Source organism: Dendrobates tinctorius, unplaced genomic scaffold (genome assembly GCF_039654945.1).
Source record: "Dendrobates tinctorius isolate UK_male_01 unplaced genomic scaffold, ASM3965494v1 ptg000013l, whole genome shotgun sequence".
NCBI classification, from domain to species: Eukaryota; Metazoa; Chordata; class Amphibia; order Anura; family Dendrobatidae; genus Dendrobates; species Dendrobates tinctorius.
In genome coordinates this window covers 2,548,795-2,560,875 of record NW_027361681.1, presented here as the reverse complement: position 1 = coordinate 2,560,875, position 12,081 = coordinate 2,548,795, and positions in this window count along the sequence as shown.

Sequence of the window (12,081 nt, the reverse complement as noted above, 5' to 3'; positions counted from 1 at the left end):
GAACCTGGACCTCAGCCCTAAGGGTCTGACCTCACAAACATTCTTCTGAATGAAGGGGCAAAAATTCCCACAGATACCTTCAAAATCTTGTAGAAATCTGCAGAGTGGTGTCTCCAAATTATGTCTATGGACTTAGAAAAGCCCCTGGAGGAGGATGTGGAGAGGGCACATAGTTTTCTCAAAGAGTCAGTCGATCTATCTATCTATCTATCTATCTATCTATCTATCTATCTATCTATCTATCTATCTATCCATTATATACAGTATCTACTATCTTTCACATTATATACAGGGTGTGGAGCTCATGATCTTGTGCCCTCACCCAGCATCTCCTCACCTTGGAGCAGCTTCTGTCTTCGCCTTATTACCCCTGTTGGACACTTGTTCTTCTATCTCCTTGAGACATCACCAGGCTCCTCCACCATCTCAGAGGACACATACTTCTTCCTCCAGACATACAGCTATGACATGATCCCCCTCTCCCCTCCCATGGATTTGGTGCGGTTGGGAGGTCATTAGCGGCTTCAGTTCCTTTGAAGAGATTTCTGTCCATTTTGGCCTAAGAAGCAATTGTTAGTAATCATGGCCAAGAACAATACAGCCTGTTTGGCAGGGAATATTCAATTTAACAGACTGGAGCTACCCTGGGAGCGTTGCTGTGTGCTGGAAATTCTTCCTTTTTTGGACAAGTGTGATCACGATATTCTACATATATCTGCGTTTAAGAACTATAGGACATTCAAAGCAAGACAATCAAGAGCCTGGACTGATGGCCATCATATTGTTCTGCCACAATATGTTACTGTGGATGTGAACAAGTGGCCAGCAATTTACAGATTAACATATATACACAGATATACATACAGATTTCTGATATACAGAAAAAGATTAGTCACTTTCGGCTGTCTTCATAGCTGAAATCTCCCACAATTCCATGCTTGTACGTACACAGTGACTGCACCAGCAGAATAGTGAGTGCAGCTCTGGAGTATAATACAGGATGTAAATCAGGATCAGTAATGTAATGTATGTACACAGTGACTGCACCAGCAGAATAGTGAGTGCAGCTCTGGGGTATAATACAGGACATAACTCAGGGTCAGTAATGTATGTACACAGTGACTGCACCAGCAGAATAGTGAGTGCACCTCTGGAGTATAATACAGGATGTAACTCAGGATCAGTAATGTAATGTATGTACACAGTGACTGCACCAGCAGAATAGTGAGTGCAGCTCTGGAGTATAATACAGGACATAACTCAGGGTCAGTAATGTATGTACACAGTGACTGCACCAGCAGAATAGTGAGTGCACCTCTGGAGTATAATACAGGATGTAACTCAGGATCAGTACAGGATCAGTAATGTAATGTATGTACACAGTGACTGCACCAGCAGAATAGTGAGTGCACCTCTGGAGTATAATACAGGATGTAACTCAGGATCAGTACAGGATCAGTAATGTATGTACACAGTGACTGCACCAGCAGAATAGTGAGTGCACCTCTGGAGTATAATACAGGATGTAACTCAGGACCAGTACAAGATCAGTAATGTAATGTATGTACACAGTGACTGCACCAGCAGAATAGTGAGTGCAGCTCTGGAGTATAATACAGAATGTAACTCAGGATCAGTACAGGATCAGTAATGTAATGTATGTACACAGTGACTCCACCAGCAGAATAGCGAGTGCAGCTCTGGAGTATAATAGAAACATTGCTTGCACAAATGCTGTATAAAGACACGAGGACTGCCTCATGCTCCCGCAGGGGTTGTCCTTCAACTTCCCTGCCAATAAGGTGAACTATTCACTGTTATTAAGCACGGCTTGTCACTGAGCTTTCAGAGAAGCAGATGTGACAATACAGAATAGACTGTATAGAATCTGTAGGGACTTGATGGAGCACAGGTCAAGGAGAAATCTGTCAATCAAATGTATATGAAGTGATTGACAAGTCTCAGGGACAGACTTAATGTGTCAGGGAAGGAGTTAACAAGATGCTTCCCCAGCCCCATTCAGTGCTTGTCCTTGTGCAGTGTGGCATAGATTCCTTTATTTAGAGTCCCAATGCCCTAGTGTGGCTCTAGAGCCAAGCTACATTGTACTTGGAAAAGGGCAGCCGGTTCCCAGGGAGTGTGATCACATGACGCAGGGTCGGAGGTCACAGCCTGGGGTAGGGACTCATAAGGTTTGGTTTTCAGAACATTTAAGTAATTGCACTCTCCTGAAAAAGACCTTTCATAGGAGGACCTCATTAGATGAGATGATGCCATATTAAATGAGAGCTCTGTGAATAAACCAAATGAGACGATGTGAGCTGAGGTGACAGCCAGGTGTCCAGATAAAGCTAATCAGCTCGCAGCACGCCATCATTCTGCTGCTTCACCAAAGGAGTCATTCATTCATTGCTATAAAGTTCTCAACTTTCTGATAGGGAGGAATTAAAATGTAAAGTCTATTTTCAAGAGTGCAATAAACTGCTAGTTGTGCCACGTTATCTGCTCAATTCTTTTCTGTAGGCAACTGGGAAATCTACCAACATTAAAGAGTCTGTAATTAGCATTGACCATAACAATCAATCTCTGCCCCCTGTATTTAACCTCTGAGCCCTTTACACTAGAAGTTGTGTAACCCTAAAGCGCAGTGCCTCCATTCATAGTGTACCCATTAAACACAATGCCATGAATGTTGTGCAATCATCAAGTTCTGTGCCCTTGTTATCATTTAACTACTAAGCTCTACACCCTCATAGCTGTGCATCCACCAAACTCAGTGCCTCCATCCAGTATGTAACCATCAAGCACGGTGCCGTGGTTCTTGTGTAGCTACCAATTTTTGAGCCTTGGATGTTTTGTAACCAATAAACTTTTTGCCACCAATTAGTGTGCAACCATCCAACACTGTGCCCTGTTTGAGGTATAACCACCAAGCTTTATACCTTTGTAATTGTCTAAATAGCAAATTTTTTTACCAACCTAGAGTTGATCATTATGTAGCAGTAGCTGAAGAGCCTGGCGTATCCCGGTTAGTTATAACAAATTATAATGATTATCCTCCATCCCATAGTTTAGTGCCTATATACCCATCATACATATCCTCCATCCCATAGTCCTGTGCCCATATACCCATCATACATATCCTCCATCCCATAGTCCAGTGCCCATATACCCATCATACATATTCCCGATCCCATAGTCCCGTGCCTAAACAGCCATCACACATCCTCCATCGCATAGTTCCGTGCCCATATACCCATCACACATCCTCCATCGCATAGTTCCGTGCCCATATACCCATCATACATATGCGCCATCCCATAGTCCAGTGCCCATATACCCATCAAACATATCCTCCATCCCATAGTCCATGCCCATATACCCATCATACATATCCCCCATCCCTTAGTTCCATGTCCATATACCCATCATACATATCCTCCATCTCATAGTCCAGTGCCCATATACCCATCACACATCCTCCATCCCATAGTCCCGTGCCCATATACCCATTATACATATGCTCCATCCCATAATCCCATGTCCATATACCCATCATACATATCATCCATCTCATAGTTCTGTGCCATATACCCATCATACATTCTCTATCGCATAGTCCAGTGCCCATATACCCATCATACAACAATGTATGTAAAGCACTGTGGAATTAATGGCTCTATATAAGTGAGTAAAATAAATAAATACATATCCTCCATCCCATAGCCCCGTGCCCATATACCAATTACACATCCTTCCTCCCATAGTCCAGTGTCCATACACCGATGATGCATATCCTCCATCCCATAGTCCCGTGCTCATATACCCATCACACATCCTCCTTCCCATATTCCCGTGGCCATATACCCAGCACACATCCTCCATCCCATAGTCCAGTGCTCATATACCCATCACACATCCTTTATCCCATAGTCCAGTGCCCATATACCCATCATACATCCTCCATCCCATAGTCCAGTGCCCATATACCCATCACACATCCTCCATCCCATAGTCTCGTGTCCATATACCCATCACACATCCTCCATCCCATAGTCCAGTGCCCATATACCCATCACACATCCTCTATCTCATAGTCCGTGCCCATATTTGAAAACTTAGGCAAGAAAGTGAAAGCACTGGGAGCGCAGGTGGTCTTCTATTCCATCCTCCCAGTGGATGGCCATGGAACAAGGAGGTGGAATAAGATTTTGCAGGTGAACAACTGGCTACATCGATGGTGCCGTCAGCAAGGAGTTGGATTTCAGGATCACGGAGTGAATTACCTATACGATGGACTACTTGCTAGAGATGGGGTGCACCTTATGAAGACTGGAAAACATGTATTTGGAAGTCGCCTTGCTACACTCATCAGGAGAGCTTTAAACTAGAACAATGCGGGAAGGGAAGCAGAAGGCCAGAAAAAGCCATACACCTGACAAATGCTATTGAGAACTCTGCTATTAGAAGTGGAAAGGAAGAACAAAGACAAAAGAATCTAATAAATAAAAATATTGGAGAAAGAGAAGCCAATCACAAACTACCGTATATACTCGAATATAAGCCGAGATTTTCAGCCCAAAAAATTGGGCTGAAAGTCCCCCTCTCGTCTCATATTCGAGTCATATACAAAGGGGGTCAGAGGGGGAGGGGGGGCGGGGGTGTCAGGTCATACTTACCCGTCCTGACGCTGTGTCTTGAGCCCCCAGCTTCTCCCCATGCTCTCTCTTCCTGCCTTCAGCGGTCACGTGGTGCCGCTCATTAAAACTCATGAATATGCGCATATTCATGAGTTTTAATGAGCGGTACCACATGACCGCTGAAGGCAGGAAGAGAGCGCGGAGAAGCTGGGGGCTCAAGACACAGCGTCAGGATGGGTAAGTATAGCGATACTCACCTGTCCTGCGTCCATGGCTGCTTGCTGCTGTCTGTCATCGGTCAGTGACTTCAGACAGCAGAGGGCGCGGTGACGTGGTTAGTGCGCGCCGCGCCCCCTGCAGTCTGAACGTCACTGACTGATGACGTGCCAGATAGCGGTGAGCAGCCATGGACGCAGGACACGTGAGTATCTCAGGTGCCAGCAGTGACACCGGCACCTGACACCCAGCGACGGAGAGGTGAGTATGTCTTTTTTTTTATTTTTGCATGCAGCAGCAGCAGCATGGGGGCAGCATCTATGGAGCTTCTTATGGGGGCAGCATATGGGGGAACAATCTGGAGCTTCTTATGGGGGGCAGCATATGGGGGAACAATCTGGAGCTTCTTATGGGGGGCAGCATATGGGGGAACAATCTGGAGCTTCTTATGGGGGGCAGCATATGGGGGAACAATCTATGGAGCTTCTTATGGGGGGCAGCATATGGGGGAACAATCTATGGAGCTTCTTATGGGGGGCAGCATATGGGGGAACAATCTATGGAGCTTCTTATGGGGGGCAGCATATGGGGGAACAATCTATGGAGCTTCTTATGGGGGGCAGCATATGAGGGAACAATCTATGGAGCATTTCCCACCCTAGGCTTATACTCGAGTCAATAAGTTCTCCCAGTTTTTTGTGGCAAAATTAGGGGGGTCGGCTTATACTCGGGTCGGCTTATACTCGAGTATATACGGTAAAATGTTTCTATACTAATGCACAAAGCATGGGCAACAAACAAGGAGAATTGGAACTACTAACACAGGAAAAGAAATATGATGTCATTGGAATCACAGAAACTCGGTGGGACAATACACATGATTGGAATACAAGGCTAGAAGGATACAACTTATTTGCAAGAAACAGACTTGATAAACGAGGAGGGGGTGTCGCTTTGTATGTTAGAAATGCGTATATCTGCACAGAGATTGAAGCTTCAGAGACTGGGAGTTCTGTGGAAACTGTTTGGGTAAGAATACAAGGACAGAACAATGGAAAGGACACCATTGTAGGCATTTACTACAGGCCGCCTGTGCAAGCTGAAGATATGGATGAACTCTTTATGCATCAAATGGCCAAGTTCTCCAAAAAATATGACAGTTGACATGGGAGATTTCAACTATCCAGACATTTATTGGGAATCTCTCTCCGGCAAAACTAACAGGTCAAGGAAATTCTTATCCTCTCTTGCTGACAACTTTATCTTCCAAAAGGTAGGGGAGAAAACAAGGGGATCTAATCCTTATAAACAGGGAGGAAATGGTTGAGGAGGTAAAAGTGGCTGGGACCCTAGGAGGTAGCGACCATGCTATTTTAGAATTTTGGATAACTAGAAGAGGAAGACCTGTGAAGACTCAGACGTCAAGGTTAGATTTCAGAAAGGCAGATTTTAAGGGATTCAGAAAGAGAATTGGAGGCATCCAATGGCTGGATATCCTTAAAGACAAAAATGTCCAGGAAGGATGGGAAATCTTGAAAAATGAAATTCTCAAAGCACAATTGTTAACAATTCCGAAAAGAGGGAAGAATAGGAAGCATTTAAGGAAACCAGGATGGATGAACACAGAGCTTAAGCACATGCTAAAAAGGAAGAAAAAAATAAAATGGAAAGAGGGAGGCATATCTAAAGAAGAATATAATGCTGTCTGCAGAACCTGCAGGGCACAAATCAGGTTACTAAAGCTGACAATGAATTGAGGCTTGCAAGAGACGTCAAAAGCAATAATAAAGGATTTTGCGGATATGTCAAAAGTAAAAGAAAAGTCAAAGATGCTATAGGATTTTTACAGGATGAAAATGATGAAATGGTAAGACAGGATGTTGTGAAGGCCGAACTTTTAAATTCCTATTTTGCATCTGTTTTCTCTCAGAAAGGAAATGTAACATCAACTGTTCTTCACTGTCCTATTAAGGGAATAGAATAATCCAGGATATCTATAAACAGAAAGATAGTGAGGAAACACTTAGCTAACCTAAATGAATTCAAGTCTCCAGGTCCAGATGAATTACACCCCAGAGTACTGAAGGAGATAGCAGAAGAAATTTTTGAACCCCTCTCCATAATCTTTGAAAATTCTTGGAGAACAGGAGAAGTCCCAGAAGACTGGAGAAGAGCAAATGTTGTTCCTATCTTCAAAAAGGGGAAGAAGGTGGACCCAGGCAACTATAGGCCGGTGAGTCTGACTTCTACACCAGGAAACATCTTTGAACAAATTATTAAACAACATGTATGTCAGTACCTGGATAAGAATGAAGTGATTAAACAGAGTCAGCATGGGTTTGTAACTAATAAGTCATGTCATACTAACTTAATTTCCTTCTTTGACGGAATCACTGATTGGGTGGATCAAGTAAATGCTGTAGATATAGTATATCTTGACTTCAGCAAAGCATTTGACAAAGTATCTCACACAAACCTTATTGAAAAAATGACTAGGTATGGAATGGACAAGGCAACTGTTAGGTGGATTCATAACTGGCTTAGTGATCGGACCCAAAGAGTGGTCATAAATGGCTGCACATCCAGTTGGAAGAATGTCTCAAGTGGGGTACCACAGGGCTCTGCCCTGGGCCCTGTATTGTTCAACATCTTTATCAACGATTTAGATGAAGGAATTGAGGGTAAACTGATTAAATTTGCTGATGACACAAAGCTAGGAGGGATAGCTAATATCAGAGAAGAGAGAGAGCAGATTCAAAAAGATATAAATAAACTGGAGCAGTGGGCAGCAACTAACAGAATGGTTTTTAACAGGGAAAAATGTAAAGTACTACATCTAGGCAATAAAAATGAAAAAAGCATATACAGAATGGGAGGAATAGGGCTAAGCAACAGCACATGTGAAAAAGACTACTAATAGATCACAGACTGAATATGAGTCAACAGTGTGATGCAGCAGCAAAAAAGGCAAATGCAATTCTAGGATGTATTAAGAGAAGCATACAGTCTAGATCACGTGAAGTCATTATTGCCCTCTACTCCTCTTTGGTCAGACCTCATCTGGAATACTGTGTCCAGTTTTAAAAAAGACATCAACAAACTGGAGCAAGTTCAGAAAAGAGCGACCAGAATGGTGACCGGTCTGCAAACCCTGTCTTATGAGGAAAGGTTGCAGGATTTGGGAATGTTTAGTTTGCAAAAGAGAAGACTGAGAGGACACTTAATAGCTGTCTACAAATATCTAAAGGGCTGTCACATTGTAGAAGGATCATCTTTATTCTCATTTGCACAAGGAAAGACTAGAAGCAATGGGATGAAACTGAATGGGAGGGGACACAGATTAGATATTAGAAAAAACTTTTTGACAGTTAGAGTGATCAATGAGTGGAACAGGCTGCCACGAGAAGTGGTGAGTTCTCCTTCAATGGAAGTCTTCAAACAGAGGCTGGACAGACATCTGACTGGGATGATTTAGCGAATCCTGCTTTGAGCAGGGGGTTGGACCAGATGGCCCAGGAGGTCCCTTCCAACTCTACGATTCTATGATTCTATATACCCATCACACATCCTCTATCCCATAGTCCAGTGCCCATATACCCATCATACAAATCCTCCATCCCATACACCAGTGCCCATATACTCATCACACATCCTCTATCTCATAGTCCAGTGCCCATATACCCATCACACATCCTCTATCCCATAGTCCAGTGCCCATATACCCATCATACATATCCTCCATCCCATAGTCCCATGCCCATATACCCATCTCACATCCTCCATCCCATAGTTCAGTGCCCATATACTCATCACACATCCTCCATCCCATAGTCCCGTGCCCTTATACCCATCATACATATCCTCTATCCCATTGTCCCGTGCCACATACTCATCATACATTCTCTATCGCATAGTCCAGTGCCCATATACCCATCATATAATAATGTATGTAAAGCACTGTGGAATTAATGGCGCTATATAAGTGAGTAAAATCTATAATAATAAATGCGCTAAGCAGCTTCCGGGTTGTAACAACTTCCGTCCAGTTGTCGCCGACGCTATTTTGGATCCCGATGTCGTCCACACCGGCGACATGTTCTTGCGGCGATGCCATCTTGAGTATCGCGGGATTTCGCGATACTCAAGATGGCGTCGCTGCAAGAACATGTCGCCGGCGTGGACGACGTCTGGATCCAGGATGGCGCCGGCGGAAGATGATGTCGGGGATTGTGGAGCAGCGGCGATGATGGCGTGAGTATGAAAGACGGCGTGAGAGAAAGGATCGTATGTGGAGTGAAAGAGTGAATGGAAATGGTGAAAGGTGAGAGGAGTGTGTGTTGAGGAGGTGTGTGTGTTGAGGGTTAACATGGCAAGAGGTGTGTCACTATCCTCCCGATGCAATAGCATCGGGCCTTAATCTAGTAAATAAATAAATACATATCCTCCATCCCATAGTCCAGAGCCTATATACCCATCACACATCCTCTATCCCATAGTCTAGTGCCCATATACCCATCACACATCCTGCATCCCATAGTCCCGATCCGGGTGGCACTGAGCAGGTGTCATGGTTTGAACAGGGTTCTTGCCCTGCACTCACAGGGTTAAGTGTTTGTGGCCTCTTTCTGGATCTGGGAGGGGAAGGGGACGAATGGAAAACAGCATTCCTGATGACTGAAGGGCTGTTCGAAAACTTGGTTATGCCCTTTGGTCTCACCAACGCTCCTGCTGTTTTTCAGAATTTTATTAATGTAATTTTCTCTGATTTAATCGGTCGTTTTGTGGTTATCTATTTGGATGACATTCTGGTGTACTCGGTGGACAGTCAATCTCACTTGCACCATTTGCGGATGGTTCTCATGAGACTGAGGGAGAATCATTTGTATGCCAAGCTGGAAAAATGCTCATTTTTCATGCAAGAAGTATCCTTTCTGGGGTTGATTGTGTCAGGGGAGGGGTTCCGCATGGATCCTAAGAAAGTCCAGGCTGTTACGGAGTGGGTGCAACCTCATGACTTGAAAGGGTTGCAACGATTTTTGGGCTTTGCCAACTTTTATAGGAAATTTATTAAGGGCTTTTCGCAGGTGGTAAAGCCACTAACGGACCTCACTCTCAAGGGAGCTGATGTAAAAAATTGGTCTGTAGCTGCAAAAAACTCTTTCATGACATTAAAAAAGTGCTTTTCTTCAGCCCCTGTATTGGTACAACCCGACCCATCAAGACCTTTTGTCGTGGAGGTTGACGCCTCGGAAGTGGGGGTGGGGGCAGTTTTGTCTCAGGGCCCTCCTACCCTTACTAACCTGAGGTCTTGCGCCTTCTTCTCTAAAAAATTTTCCTCTGCCGAGAGAAATTACAATGTCGGCAATATAGAGTTGTTGGCGGTAAAATTGGCTTTTGAAGAATGGAGGCATTTCCTGGAGGGGTCTGTTCATCCCATTACAGTCATCACTGATCACAAAAATTTGGCCTATATCGAGTCTGCCAAGAGATTGACCCCCAGACAGGCTCGGTGGGCGCTTTTTTTTTTCTCGTTTTCAGTTTACCATCACATTCCGCCCGGGATCTAAAAACATCAAGGCTGATGCCTTATCCCGAAGCTTTGATTCGGTGTCCCCTCCAGAACCTCCCTCCTCCATTCTTCAGCCAGGAGTAGTGGTGGCCGAAATCTCATCTGAGATACAGAGAGGGATTTTGGAGGCCCAGGCTCGGGCTCCTGGTGGTAAACCCCCGGGTAAATTGTTTGTACCGGAACGTTTCCGTCTCAGACTTATGCAGGAATTTCACGATTCTGTGTTGAGTGCTCATCCTGGGATTGCAGCTACCCGGGGGGCAATTGCGAGGGATTTCTGGTGGCCCTCTATGGTAACAGATATTAAAAAGTTTGTGACTGCATGTGGGGTGTGCGCTCGTTCTAAAAGTTCTCAGGTCCGGCCAGCCGGGGAATTGGTGCCTTTGCCAATTCCGGATAGACCATGGACACATTTGTCCATGGATTTTATCACAAATCTTCCTCCTTCCAGGGGCAACTCGGTGATATGGGTGGTGGTGGATAGGTTTTCAAAACAAGCTCACTTTGTACCTCTCCCCGCGTTACCATCTGCTGAAACCCTGGCCCGCTTATTTATGAAGGCATATAATTAGGTTACATGGAGTGCCTATAAATGTGGTGTCAGACAGAGGGGTACAGTTTGTAGCCAGGTTCTGGAGGGCTTTTTGCAAAAAGCTGGGGATTTCGTTGTCCTTCTCCTCTGCCTACCACCCAGAGTCTAATGGACAGACGGAGCGCACGAACCAATCGTTGGAGCAGATTCTGAGATGCTTGGCCTCTTCCAGGCAGGAGGACTGGTGTGAGGTATTGCCCATGGCAGAGTTTGCATTCAACGGTCGTGTGAGTCAGTCTACTGGGAAGTCTCCTTTTCAGGTCAACTATGGCTTTAACCCACATTTTGGAGAGTTTTCCCGTATGGATTCAGGTTGTCCTGGTGCTGAGGATGTGACACAACGTCTTAGAATTCTTTGGAGGGAGGTTCAGAGGAATATTTCCAAGGCCCAAGAAAACTATAAGCGGTTTGCTGACAGGAGGAGGGGGCCAGGTCCAGCATTTGCAGTAGGGGAGGTGTGGCTATCCACCCGCAATATCAAGCTTAAGATACCTTCTATAAAGCTGCGCCCCAAGTTTATTGGCCCATACAAAGTTGTGGAGGTTGTTAACCCAGTAGCCTACCGACTGCAGCTGCCCACCTCCTTTAAAATGTCTAATGTCTTCCACAGGTCCCTGTTAAAGCCTGTGGGGACGGTGAGAGAGGATCCCTCATCAAATGCTCCGCCAGTGCTGGTAGAGGAGCAGCTGGAGTATGAAGTAGGGCGCATTGTTGACTCCCGGTGGGTGCGCCGGAGACTCCAGTATCTGATACACTGGAAGGGGTACTCTCTGGAGGATCGGTCATGGGTTCCGGCCAGTTCGGTGCATGCCGATCGTCTGGTGCGGGCTTTCCACGCCAGATACCCAGACAAGCCTGGGGGTCCAGTGGCCCCCCATTAAGAGGGGGGTACTGTCATGGTTTGAACAGGGTTCTTGCCCTGCACTCACAGGGTTAAGTGTTCGTGGCCTCTTTCTGGATCTGGGAGGAGTATTTATACTCACTCTTTACCAGGGTTCTCTGTCAGCTATACCGTTGTTCTGGTGTGTCTGATCCCTGGTGTGCGTGTATTCTGCGTTGCTTGT